Source organism: Helianthus annuus, chromosome 10 (genome assembly GCF_002127325.2).
Source record: "Helianthus annuus cultivar XRQ/B chromosome 10, HanXRQr2.0-SUNRISE, whole genome shotgun sequence".
Taxonomy (NCBI): domain Eukaryota; kingdom Viridiplantae; phylum Streptophyta; class Magnoliopsida; order Asterales; family Asteraceae; genus Helianthus; species Helianthus annuus.
This window is the reverse complement of record NC_035442.2, coordinates 120,926,788-120,938,832: the sequence shown is the minus strand read 5'-3', so window position 1 is coordinate 120,938,832 and position 12,045 is coordinate 120,926,788.

Genomic DNA, 12,045 nt, shown 5'->3' with positions numbered 1-12,045 from the left:
ATCTGATCCTCTGTTCTTCAAATGTCCATGGCGAAAATGAGTACCCGTTCTTCTCCCGCCAAGAATCCTGATTATAATAGCCCATTAAAGAGTCAGGGTCTAACAAAAACCCTTCAATGGAGCTTTGCCGATTCACTGATCCTGAAGTTGATCAGTTACGCCCCTGTTTTCCAGATGGTACAATTTTCCGGTCATTCGACTCTTCAACAAAGAGCGATTGTGTATCGGACAACTGGATCACCTTCCCTGCAGCCCCTTTTCAAATAGGGTTCACATATCCTTTTCCTGTTCTCACACAAGGCTTCTTCACACTAGGATACCTTGACTTTGAAAGCTCTAGGGTTTTCTCTAGTAGGAATCTCTCCATGTTGTATGTATCTCAGGATTGGAAGGATCCATGATCCTGAATTTGACTGTGAGCCATCACTAGGTATGATTGAAGAATCCTCTACTATCTCCATAGCTGTGTGATCCTCAATAGCAGGAGCTAAGATGTGGCTAATGGGAATCTTAACATCCTCTAGAATCTTCAATGATGACCCAAGGTTGGCTAAAGTATCAGCTTCTGCATTTTCTTCCCTGGGTACCTGTGTCAAACTAAAATGCACAAAAGAGTCTGCCAATTTCTTAACTATCTCTAGATATTTGATTAGCCTTTCACCTTTAACAGCATAAGAACCATTAAAGTGGTTAGTAATTAGCACAGAATCTACATGTACCTCAAGATACCTGATCCTCATGTGCTTGGCAATTTGCAAACCAGCTATAAATGCCTCATATTCAGCCTCATTATTAGTAGTTTGAAACTCACAAGCAAATGAATGGGGTATAATGTCCCTCTGTGGCGATTTTAGTAGTATGCCTAGTCCAGTTACCTTGACATTTGAAGCCCCATCTGTGAAGAGTATCTAAGGATTCTTAGTCTCTTCAAGTTGTTGAACTTCCAATTCAGCTTCTCTTTGTAGATCACTACTGAAATCAGCCATAAAGTTAGCTAAGGCTTGGGATTTAATGGCAGTTCTAGGTTCATATTTGATATCATATGCACTAAGCTTGACTGCCCACTTTGCCATCCTTCCCAACATTTCAGGTTTCCTGAGAAAATTCTTGATAGGAAAATTAGTCTTAACAATGATAGGGCGAGTCTCAAAATAATGACATAACTTAGTAGATGCCATGATTAAAGCAAGAATAAGTTTCTCTAAATGAGAATACCTGGACTCAGCATCAAGTAGACTTTTACTTACATAGTTTACTGGATGTTGAGTACCTTCATGATCCTTAACAAGGACCGTACTTCCTGCCTTAGTAGAGATTGCAGGGTATAAGGATAATATCTCCCCATTTTCTAGTTTCATTAAAGCTGGAGCTGAGGATAGGTAATCCTTAAGGGCCTTGAGTGTATTCTCATGCTTTTCAGTCCACTCAAATTTTTTATTCTTTCTCAGGATGTCATAGAATTCCTTGCACTTCTTTGATGACTTTGAGATGAATCTGTTCAAGGCTGCGATCGTTCCTGTCAATCTTTGCACATCCTTGGCATTGGCAAGAGACTTGATGGTCACAATGGCCTTGATTTGTTTTGGACTTGCCTCTATCCCTCTTTTTGTCACTGTTTTGGCCAAAAATCACACATGGATAATGTAACCAAATCTGATTTTTGTGAGGTATGATGCTTGGTTAATTGAGCAAATGTGTAAACAATGAATGAATGAAATGAATGATGAACACAAGGATTTATACGAGGAAAAAGCCTTTGATCAATGAATGATCTCCAGCATAAAAAACCTCGGGTGATGGAAACTACCGATCACCAACTATATTAAACAAAGAAAGTTTACAACTTGGGATGATATCAAGCTTGTTACAAAGATTGCTAGTGTGTTAAAGTGTGTAATCGCCAAACTGTTGCATAGAGTTCGAGTGTAGTGTATGTGTGTTGCTAATAATCATAAATCAAGCTTGTATCCCCTTTAAAATTAGAAACAATATATAGTAACTAACTATCCGGAAATGATGCTAGCTTCCCCACGATCATCACAACGATCATGGAGGTCATGCACGTGCAAAAGTAACAAGCATATTCCCCTAGAATCTCGGTTAGACCAAGTCTTATTCAAATACACCTGCAAAACAAGTTCAAAAATGATGGAAACCATTGAAGAGTCAGGGTTTAACCAAGAACCCTTTAGTGGAACTGTGCCGATTCACTGATCCTGAAGTTGATCAGTTCCGATCCTTCTTCCCTGATGGCACCATCTTCAGACCTTTTGATTCTTCTACCAAGAGTGACTGTGTCAGACACATGGATCACTTTTCAACTCCAAACCCTAGAAATCTCACCCAATCCTAAAAACCACCAAGAACGACACCAACTGGAGGAATCAATTCTTCTTCGTGAGGAGGGATTCTATTCCAAACGGGAACCTTCTTCCCAAAAAGTGGAACACAGATGGTAGGATATAGGATCCTTAGATTAGGATACCGGTAAGAATTTTTCTTTTCTGTTGAGGATAACTGATCCTTTATCTTTGTCTATGTAGCTATAACTTTGTCAAATATTCAAGAATCACCTGCCACCCAAGAGAGAATTGAAGCTTTTTGGAAGCTTGACCCTGCCATCAGAACTTATCCACTGAAATCAAAGGATCCAGAAGAGATTTCATCCAGTTCCTACACCATGTCAAGTATCCATATAAATGTTTGATAAAATAAAAATATGAATACTTATCTGTATGTTATGCTAGTAGGTGCTGGAAAATCCTCAAAGTCTGCTTCCAGGTTCAGCGTCGCCGATCTCCAAGATATTGCATCCCCGAAGTCCCTTAAGAAGGACCTGGCCGCAAGCCAGAGTAATCCCGAGCCTAAAGGCATGAGCACCAGGGGCAAGGGAACCAAGAGGAAGAAGCCTGCTGAAACCTCCGAAGGGCTGCCTTTAATGGAACGCCAACTCCGTGACTACGTATCTGAGGTAGGGATCCTGTATCCTGAAATCTTACTCCTTTTAAGGATTTAGGAACCTGACTGTTGAAATCTTCCTTGTGCAGAAATTTGCTGAGGTTTAAATCCTGATGGACAAGAGGCTGGCTGAGGCTGAAGAGAAGAACCTGAACTTCCAGAAGATTGCCTTGGCCAAAGACAAGAAGATCTCCTCCTTGGAAAAGGATATCAATATGCTGCAGAAAGAGTTGCTTCTGGCTGAAATCACAGCCCAGAAAGAAAGGATGGAGATCATGGAAGGGCCAAGTTGTCTGCTACCATTGCCATGCTGAAGATCAAGTTGCAGATGGCTAAAGAGGCTGCGGATCCTTCTTTTGACAGGGCTGAATGGGACCTGGAGGGCTGGAAGCAAAGGCTGGTGGAGCTTGGTGATGAAGATGAACCTGAAGAGGTACTAGCTCTTGAAGAGGAGGCAGCGAGGTTAAGGATCCTGCGGAGGAGGCAGCTGGTGGTAGTGGCAAGGGTGGTGATGAGAAGGTTGAGGATGCAGCTAAGGTGTAGGCTGCACAAATGGGCGATGATGGATATTTCTAGACATGGCCGGAGCCCATTTTTTATGGTTTGGTTGTTTTATTTGATGGTGTTTTGATTCTGAATAATTATGGTCTGTAATAACTTTGAACATTAGTTGTTAGGGTTAAGGATCATTGATCCTTGGACAGTAGAGGGGTAGCAAAGCTGGATGGGTCCTTCTGTTTGTGGAGGATGAAGCCTTTGATGCCCCTCATTTTTATTTCCTACACTCAATGAGCTCTTAGTATGGACACCCTTTGCCAACCCAAGTGGACGGGCCACGTATTGCTGGTAGAAGCTTGGGTTGGCAATTTTGACAACCTTTTAAATGGTTAACTTTGATAAATAAATAAAACTTTAATCTTTTGGCTATCTCTGTGTTGTTCATCTTGTATACACTTACTTGTCAATTGTTATTGCATAGTTTTAGAATTTATAAGTTATTGGTAAAAGTATTAAATGAATATCAAAATCAGTTTATATCAAAGAGTTCAGGATATGATCAAGGATCACATATCCTATAATCAAAAAGTTTGAAAAGTGAAATGATTTAGGATCATATATTCTGTTGTCAAAGAATAAGGGTATAAATGAAAATCCAAGAATAAAGTTAAAGTAAATTAGGATCATACCAGAGAATCCAAGTTAGGATCCTATATCCTTAAAACTTACAACTGTGACAATCAAAAGATAAAAATCTTGTAGAAAGTTAGGATCCAGGATCCTTAACTGTTTGGCTTTGGAAACCTGCAATATAATATAACTTGGGACTAAGCCAATTGTAAAAGAAGATGTTAGTATCTGGGGACAAGCCCAATAAGCTGGGGACAAGCCCAAAAACTGGGGACAACCTAAATACTGGGGATGAGCCCAAAGGATCTTGTGTAAACTGGAGTATGGCCCATACCGGCGACTATCCAAACTTAGTGACATGAAAATGGCAAAACCTTAGCTAACGTGAAAACGTTAGAAACCTTAGGAACGGATGTATGGTACATCTACCATTATACTTAGGATCCTAAATAAGGCTAGTACAATGAAATTGTCAGCCCCTAAAGCGGGTACTGGTCCCATTTCCTTTAACTGCACTAGGATAATCGTGCGCAACTGGCGAAGGTGTAAGAACCTGTTAGGATCGGAGGCTCTCATGATTGTGTTTGTTTGTAATAGATGAACAATTAATGAACATGATTCAATGATTTATGCTGCGAAAATGAACACAAACTTTGTGAACACAATCAAAGAGGAAAATAGTTTTGATAAACACATGCTTTCCATCAGTCGAAAGATTATAAATCAAATTAAAAGATTACAAAGCATGCTTACAAACTAAACTCCCCCTCAGCCTGATGCTCCCTGGTTGATTGCACAAGATGAAAGGATTGGATATGAGGAGATGAACTCACTCAGTCAATCAAATGTAACAGTATAGGGTACTGTTCCATTTATAGGCAAATCAAACCACTGAAGCATCTAAGCTGACATCACCATGGAAATGACATCTAACAACCTTTAACTACTGTTCTTATACAAACACTGCTAATCTTAACCACTGATTCTATACAATGTAAGTGACAAACTAAACAACTGCTTCTTCCTTCTAGTGTTGCATGCCAAGCACTGCTGTTTTGAGAATCAGTGCTTTCCTCAAAGTTGATCATTCCTTGAGTGGGCAGTTCTTTAATCAACAGCAGTACTTAGATAGCATTAGTAGATTGAACCAGCAGTGTTTAATCCTTAACAGTCTTCTGGGTTTCATCAGCATTTGACAACAGTTGTTGTATACGGACAGTGGATAAAGGACATCAGATGTTATAAACTGTTAGTGCAATAACGTCTGTAGCTTCCGTCAACATGTAGTCATATTTTGTATAGTTGTGTATATGTTTTGTATGTTTGTATGTAAAGCAGGACAGGATACGGTGAAGTTTTTGTTAAGTGCTAATGCTGCAAGCCGATCGGCTAGCCCAGCCGATCGGACAGCCCGGCCGATCGAATAGGCTGTTCGATCGGTTAGCATTGTCAGCCGATCGGCTAGCCCAGCCGATCGGCCAGCACTCTCTTATTCTGTCCTTGCCTATAAATAGCTGTTCGGTCAGTTTATTTAGGACTTTTTTGACACTTTCACTTTCTAGTAACCTTTTATAAGTCTGAGTTCTTTCTGGTTCCTGTACACTTTCACATCATTCAATAGAATATCAGACGGTGATTCAGAGTAGAATGTTGTCTTTGTTTATCTGCTATGTGATTACATGAATTCCGCGCATTAATCACTTATGATTCAACTATGTTTTCGAACAAGAAGATCCCATACGAGGGACCAACAAGTGGTATCAGAGCATTAGGAAGCTGAATCGAGACCTACAAAGACAAATTCACTGGATTTTGAGCTGTTCTTATTGAGTCAAAGACAAATTCACCGGAATTCATGTTGTTCTTGTTGATTTAGAGAAGAATTCACCGGAATTCAAGTCGTGTTTGCTGTTTTAGAGACAAATTTTGCCGGAAATTTGTTATATCTACCGATTCAACTCAAATTTCACTGGAAATTTGACCGATTCTTCTATTCTCTTCTCAGATCTAGTTTTATTTTTCACTTTTACATCATAAAATCGGAAAAACTTAAAATTCAGAGTGATTTTACGGTTAAAATTTTACAAAACTGCTATAGATCGATTCGCAATCATTAGAATTACAATCCTACAAAGTTTTATAATCAGATTCAACCTAAAACTTGTTCAAATTGATCAAAATCTATGAAAAAATTGTTCATGTTTGCTGATGTCAGCCGGTCGAACGACCTAGCCGATTCATATACTTGCTGACGTCATCGTTCCGTTTTCATAACCGTTCAGATATTTTCAAGTGTTGCTGACATCATCAGTGTTAGCCGATCGAACAAGCAAATCGATCGGACAGCATTGTTGCTAGCCGATCGAATACACCACTCGATCGAACAGAAATTGTACTGTTTGCACATTTTCGTCTGTCAGCCGATCGAACGAGCCATTCGATCGAACGAGCCAGCCGATTGTGTGTGTGCTGATCGATCGAACGAACCATTCGATCCAAGTGTCTTTGTCTTTACATCCTTAAGATAAAAAATTTTACTAAGTGTTTGATAAACATTTCAGGTACTTTACAATGGAAGAATTCATGAACCCTTTCAGTGAAATGTACGCATTTGCTGGTGAGAGTGGAAATGATTCTACAAACCGAACAAATGAGAATACTCCAAGTACGAGAAAGACGTTGTCTGATGCACTTAGTGTGGAAAGCGCTTATGGAACCTATAATAAGCCACCAAAGCTGTTAGCAATTGAAGATTATAATCGGTGGGTAAAACGATTCGAGGAATGGTTGAAAGCCTTCGCGTACCCCAGTTGGAAAAGCTTAAAAAACGGTTTTAACAATGGAAGAGAAGACTTTGAAAACATGTCAGAAAGTGAAGAGATTGAATACTTTGTGGCCGAACAAAAATGTATAGCTTTGATTAACCAATCAGTGAGAGAAGATATAATCTCACTGATTGAGTATTCAAACGCAAAGGATCTTTGGGAAAAATTACAAAAGAAATGTGTCGGTACTGCAGAAATCATTAAAAACAAAAAGAAACTGCTAAAAAAAGAATTTGATTTGATCGGATGTCTTAAAAATGAGTCTGTTCCAAAAATGATTGAACGTTTCGGGCATCTAAAGCTAGAGTTGGCCAGGCATGGGATTGTGTTTACTCAAGAAGAACTTATAGACAAGTTATTTGATTCTTTGCCAGACGAAATGGATTAGCAATACTTCGCTATGATGATCAAGAATACAATCCAGCCAAATGTTCTAACAGTTGATTTGCTGATAGAGAAACTTGAGAGTCATGAGCTCGGAATAAAGAAAACAAATAAAGTCAATCACTCGTTATATCAACAAAATGTGGAACTTTATTATCCAAAGAGCTTGATTCAAAAGACAGGATCTCCGAAAACAGCCTTCACTGCAGAAAGTTCACAACCAAAGAATCAAGAGACTTCGCACAATGGTTTTCATGGGGGAATGTCTTCCAACACTACAAGTCAAGGATCATCTTCAAGAACATCAAACTAACAGCAAACTGCACCAAAGAATGTCTTTCAATGTAATATCGCTGTTGATTTGAAAAATGGTCAAAATTTCAGTGAGCAATCAACGAAACAACAGATGATTTTCTTAGCATCTGTATTGGAGTCATATGAAGGGTTAGTAGTTGGGAAGATAGGTAACACCAACCTGACGAAGGAAGATTACGATCAAATAGATCCTGAAGAAATGGAGCTAATTGATATTCGTTGGGCTATGGCTAGTGCTGTTCGTCGAGCACAGCGTTTCATGGAAATAACTGGCAGGAAAACAATTGGTGGTCCATCTACCAAATTGGGTTTCGATAAGTCTAAAGTGACATGCTTCAAATGCAAACAAAAAGGTCACTTTAAACGAGAGTGCAGAAACGAGTATGCTGATGAGTCTGCTAATCCGTTCCGAGAAGATTACTATAAGAAAGCTATTTACCATCAGAACAAATCGGAACCTCCAAGGCTGAAGCAGATTGAAGAAAAAGATAAGGAAAAGTCAAGAGCTCTAACAGTCATTCATGATGACGAGGGATACGACTGGAGTGAGATATTGCCTGAAGAAGATGCAGTTGGTTACGTATTCGCAGCAGGAAAGATTGTTCCGTTCAAAGATACAAGAACAGAAGAAGAAAAGTTTGTGAACAGAAGAATGAAAGCCCAAACAAAAGTAAGCAGAATCTATACCATTTACAAAGAAGCAAAAAGGGCTAAAAGGTGGGATCCAGACAGAGAATGTTACCTTGATCCTCAAGGTAATATCGCAATCGATCCAAATTCACTCAGTGTTGATGCAATCATTCAGCAATATGCTGAAGAAAAGGAAGCTAGACAAAGAGAATGGTGGGTTGAAAGTGAAAAGAAAGTGGAAGAGAAAGAAGAAAAGGTGAAATTGGCAGAAAAGAAGATCGATGATGGATTGATAGATACATCACAGGAGCTCACAGCCGAAAATCTGATGAAGATGGCAGACAAAGTTCTAGCTGCAAAAGAACTGGAGGTAGATTCTAGTTCTGGAACTGAGTCAAACGACAAGGTCAGTCAGATTAACCCGAATGTAGTGTCAGGTAAGAAAGAGAAAAGCGAAAGTGACTACAAGAATTGCAAGAAAAACTGCAAAGATTGTAGTACTATCGCTTATCTCAACAACAAAAAGGTTGAAGATCTGACAAAAAGGGTCAGAGAGGTTGAAAACCAAATCTTAAACCGGGATAAATTGCTAAAAGCTTCAAACGATAGTGCAAAAGAGTTAACTGAAAAAATTGAAAGTGATAAAAGTGACATAGAAAGAACTAAGAAAGAAAATGAAAAACTCATTCTTGAAAATCGTCACATCACTGAAAATTTTGAGAAGCTTAAGCGAATGGTTAAAGATTCAGATGATCGAAATGGGAAAACAATAAAAGAAAATGTTCAACTGTCGGGTGTGTTAAGGGTGAAAGAGGAGTTAATAAACAAACAATTGGATGAAATTGCTAATCTGAAGCTTCAATTCCAAGAAGCGAAAATCGAAAACGAACGCATCCAATTAAAATTAACCAGTTACAACTCCGCAAGCTTTGTTCTGCAGCACATTGTTCCCAAACCCATCAGGAAAAACAAAGCTGGCGAAGATGTATTTTCGGACGGAACTAGAGTGGGATATCATCAAGTTCCACCACCTGTTTTAAACAATTTCTCAAAGAAAAAGTCCGGGCTGGTTAATGATGATGAAAATTTAGATGAAATAAAACTTCCAGAGTCGATTGATGTTACATTCTCATCATCATCATCTGATGATAGTGTTCAGACTGATATTATCAAAAGCATGGCAGAAAGTGTTTTAGAGTCTGATTCAAATGAAGATGATGGATGTTTCTTGGATAAATACATTCCGAAACAAAAGTCCAAGAACAACTTAAATGAAGAACCAAATCTTGTCATGTACAAGATGTTGGGTTCAGATAAGTTGTTTTCGGATTTTGAGTTTCCGATTGAGAATGTAAATGTCAACAAATTGAAAAATGTTTACAAATTGATCGAAGTTGAGTTGACAGAAGTGAAGAGTTTGAACCAAACAAAACGACAAATGAATTTTGAAAAAGATAAAGCTTACTACAAGAAACCCGTTATTCCTCCACGTTTTTCTAATAACAATCGAAACAATTGGTCGGGTGGATATCAGGGGGGTAAGTCTTATCAGAAGAAAAATTTTCAAAACAAGAAGTCTGTTCAAACAAAGAGTTCTTTGAGGAAAAAGCCTCACAACCTCAGTCTGAAGGCACAAGTCGGGTTGTTGACACCCGAACATGCCTCAGATGCAATCAAGTTGGGCATATTGCACGAAAGTGTACCAACTTGAAGCCTAAGACTGATGTTGTTGAAAATCAAAAGAAGAAAAATGATTTGAAAGAAAAAGCTCCATTGGTTGTTGAGAAAAAGAGTTTGAAAAATGACAACACCAAAGTCAAAACTGAACCTGTAAAGAAGGTGGTAATTAAAAATGATAAATTTTACAAACGGGTCGCAACAACTCAACAAACATGGAAGCCGAAAGTTGCAGAAATGAGAGCAAGTGGTTCAAAACCAAAGGTTTCTGAAATGGAAAAACAATCATCTTCTATCACATCGGTAAAGATGAGTGTTCCTTTGGATCTTTATGAAAAGCTTGAAAAGGAAAAATCAGTTTCAGAAAAGAAAAGGGTTGCATTATCTCAACAAGTTTGGAAACCAAAAAGTGAGAAGAAAATTTCAATTTCTGAGGTGAAAAAGTCTGAAGAATCAATTATGGTTGATTATGATGCAAATTTTCCACCTCTCAAGGCTGAAAATTTCAAAATTCAAATTGCGAGAGTCAAACTTACACCTAAGGCTGATGAGGCCTGGGTGGACTCGATGTTTGACTAAACAATTTGAATTGCCAGAGCTTCCTTGATCGCGAAGCATGAATCGGCATCCTTAATTGAAATGTTCTAATCATGTTAGTTTATGTGCAGGATCTTCCACAACTTGTTTCAAGATGGATCATGGATAGTGGAGCTTCCAGACATATGACAGGGAAGACCGCATTGCTGTACAATGTAAGGAATATAAATGGAGGGTATGTTGGATTCGCAGGCAATCAAGGTGGTCGTATGGTTGGTGAAGGAACGTTATCCAATGGGATTGTAACGTTTGAAAGAGTCAATTACATTGCTGAGCTGAAGAACAACCTACTAAGTATTTCTCAGATCTGTGACAGAAAGTACACCACTCACTTCACTGACAAAGAGTGTTTGATACTAAAACCAGGATTTGTTGTACCTGAGGAGTGGGTCATCATGAGGGCACCAAGAGTCAATGACCTGTATGTATTAGATATGAGCATAGCAACAACAACAACGGGTCAGGCTCACTGTTTTGTGTCAAGAGCAACTGAGAAGGAGTCAAGATTGTGGCACCGAAAGATGGGGCATATACATCTTAGAAAAATGAATCATTTAGTCCACAATGATCTGGTTACGGGAGTTCACATCAAAGGTTTTCATCTAGAAGGGGAGTGTATAAGTTGCATCAAAGGTAAACAGAAGAAAAAGTCGCACCCCAAAAAGCAAGTCAATTCAGTTTCACGACCGCTGGAAAGACTTCACATGGATTTATTTGGTCCTGTGAATGTCAAAAGCATTACAGGAGATTACTATTGCTTGGTCGTCACTGATGATTATTCTAGATTTTCTTGGGTATCTTTCTTGAAGACAAAGGATGAAATGTTTGACAGTCTGATGGCGTTATTCAAAAAGATTGAGAATTTGTACCAGAGGCGTATCCGAAGAATTAGAAGTGATAATGGTACTGAATTCAAAAACAACAAGATGGAAGAATTTTGTGAAGAAAGAGGTATACTGCATGAGTTTAGTGCTCCGTACGCTCCGCAGCAGAATGGAGTAACAGAACGCAAAAACCGGACACTAATCGAGACAGCCAGAACTATGCTCACAGATTCAAAAGTTCCAATAAATTTTTGGGCTGAAGCTGTTTTCGCCGCATGCTATACTCTCAACAGAGTTCTCACTGTCAAGAAATTCAACAAAACATGCTTTGAATTGATCAATAACCGCAAGCCTAACTTGAAGTATCTTGAACCGTTCGGGTCACCCTGTACGGTGATAGAACCTTTTGGAAAATTTGGTCCGAAGTGCATTGAGGGTATATTTGTTGGATATGCAAGTCCTTTGCGTCGTGTTTTCGTGCCAAGTGAAAAGCGGATTATTGAAGCTGCAAATGTTGAATGTCAAGGTAATACGATGCCGCCTCAGAACCCAGGAGATTCATGGCGTTACCACTACGACACGTTGTGGGATTCATTTGATGTAATGGAAGAACTTGAAGATGAAGAAGACTTCTTTGATGAGTTGGATATTCTTAGAGACTATGAGTCATCAGAAGAAAGATTTCCAGCACAGTATTCTAGGCAATC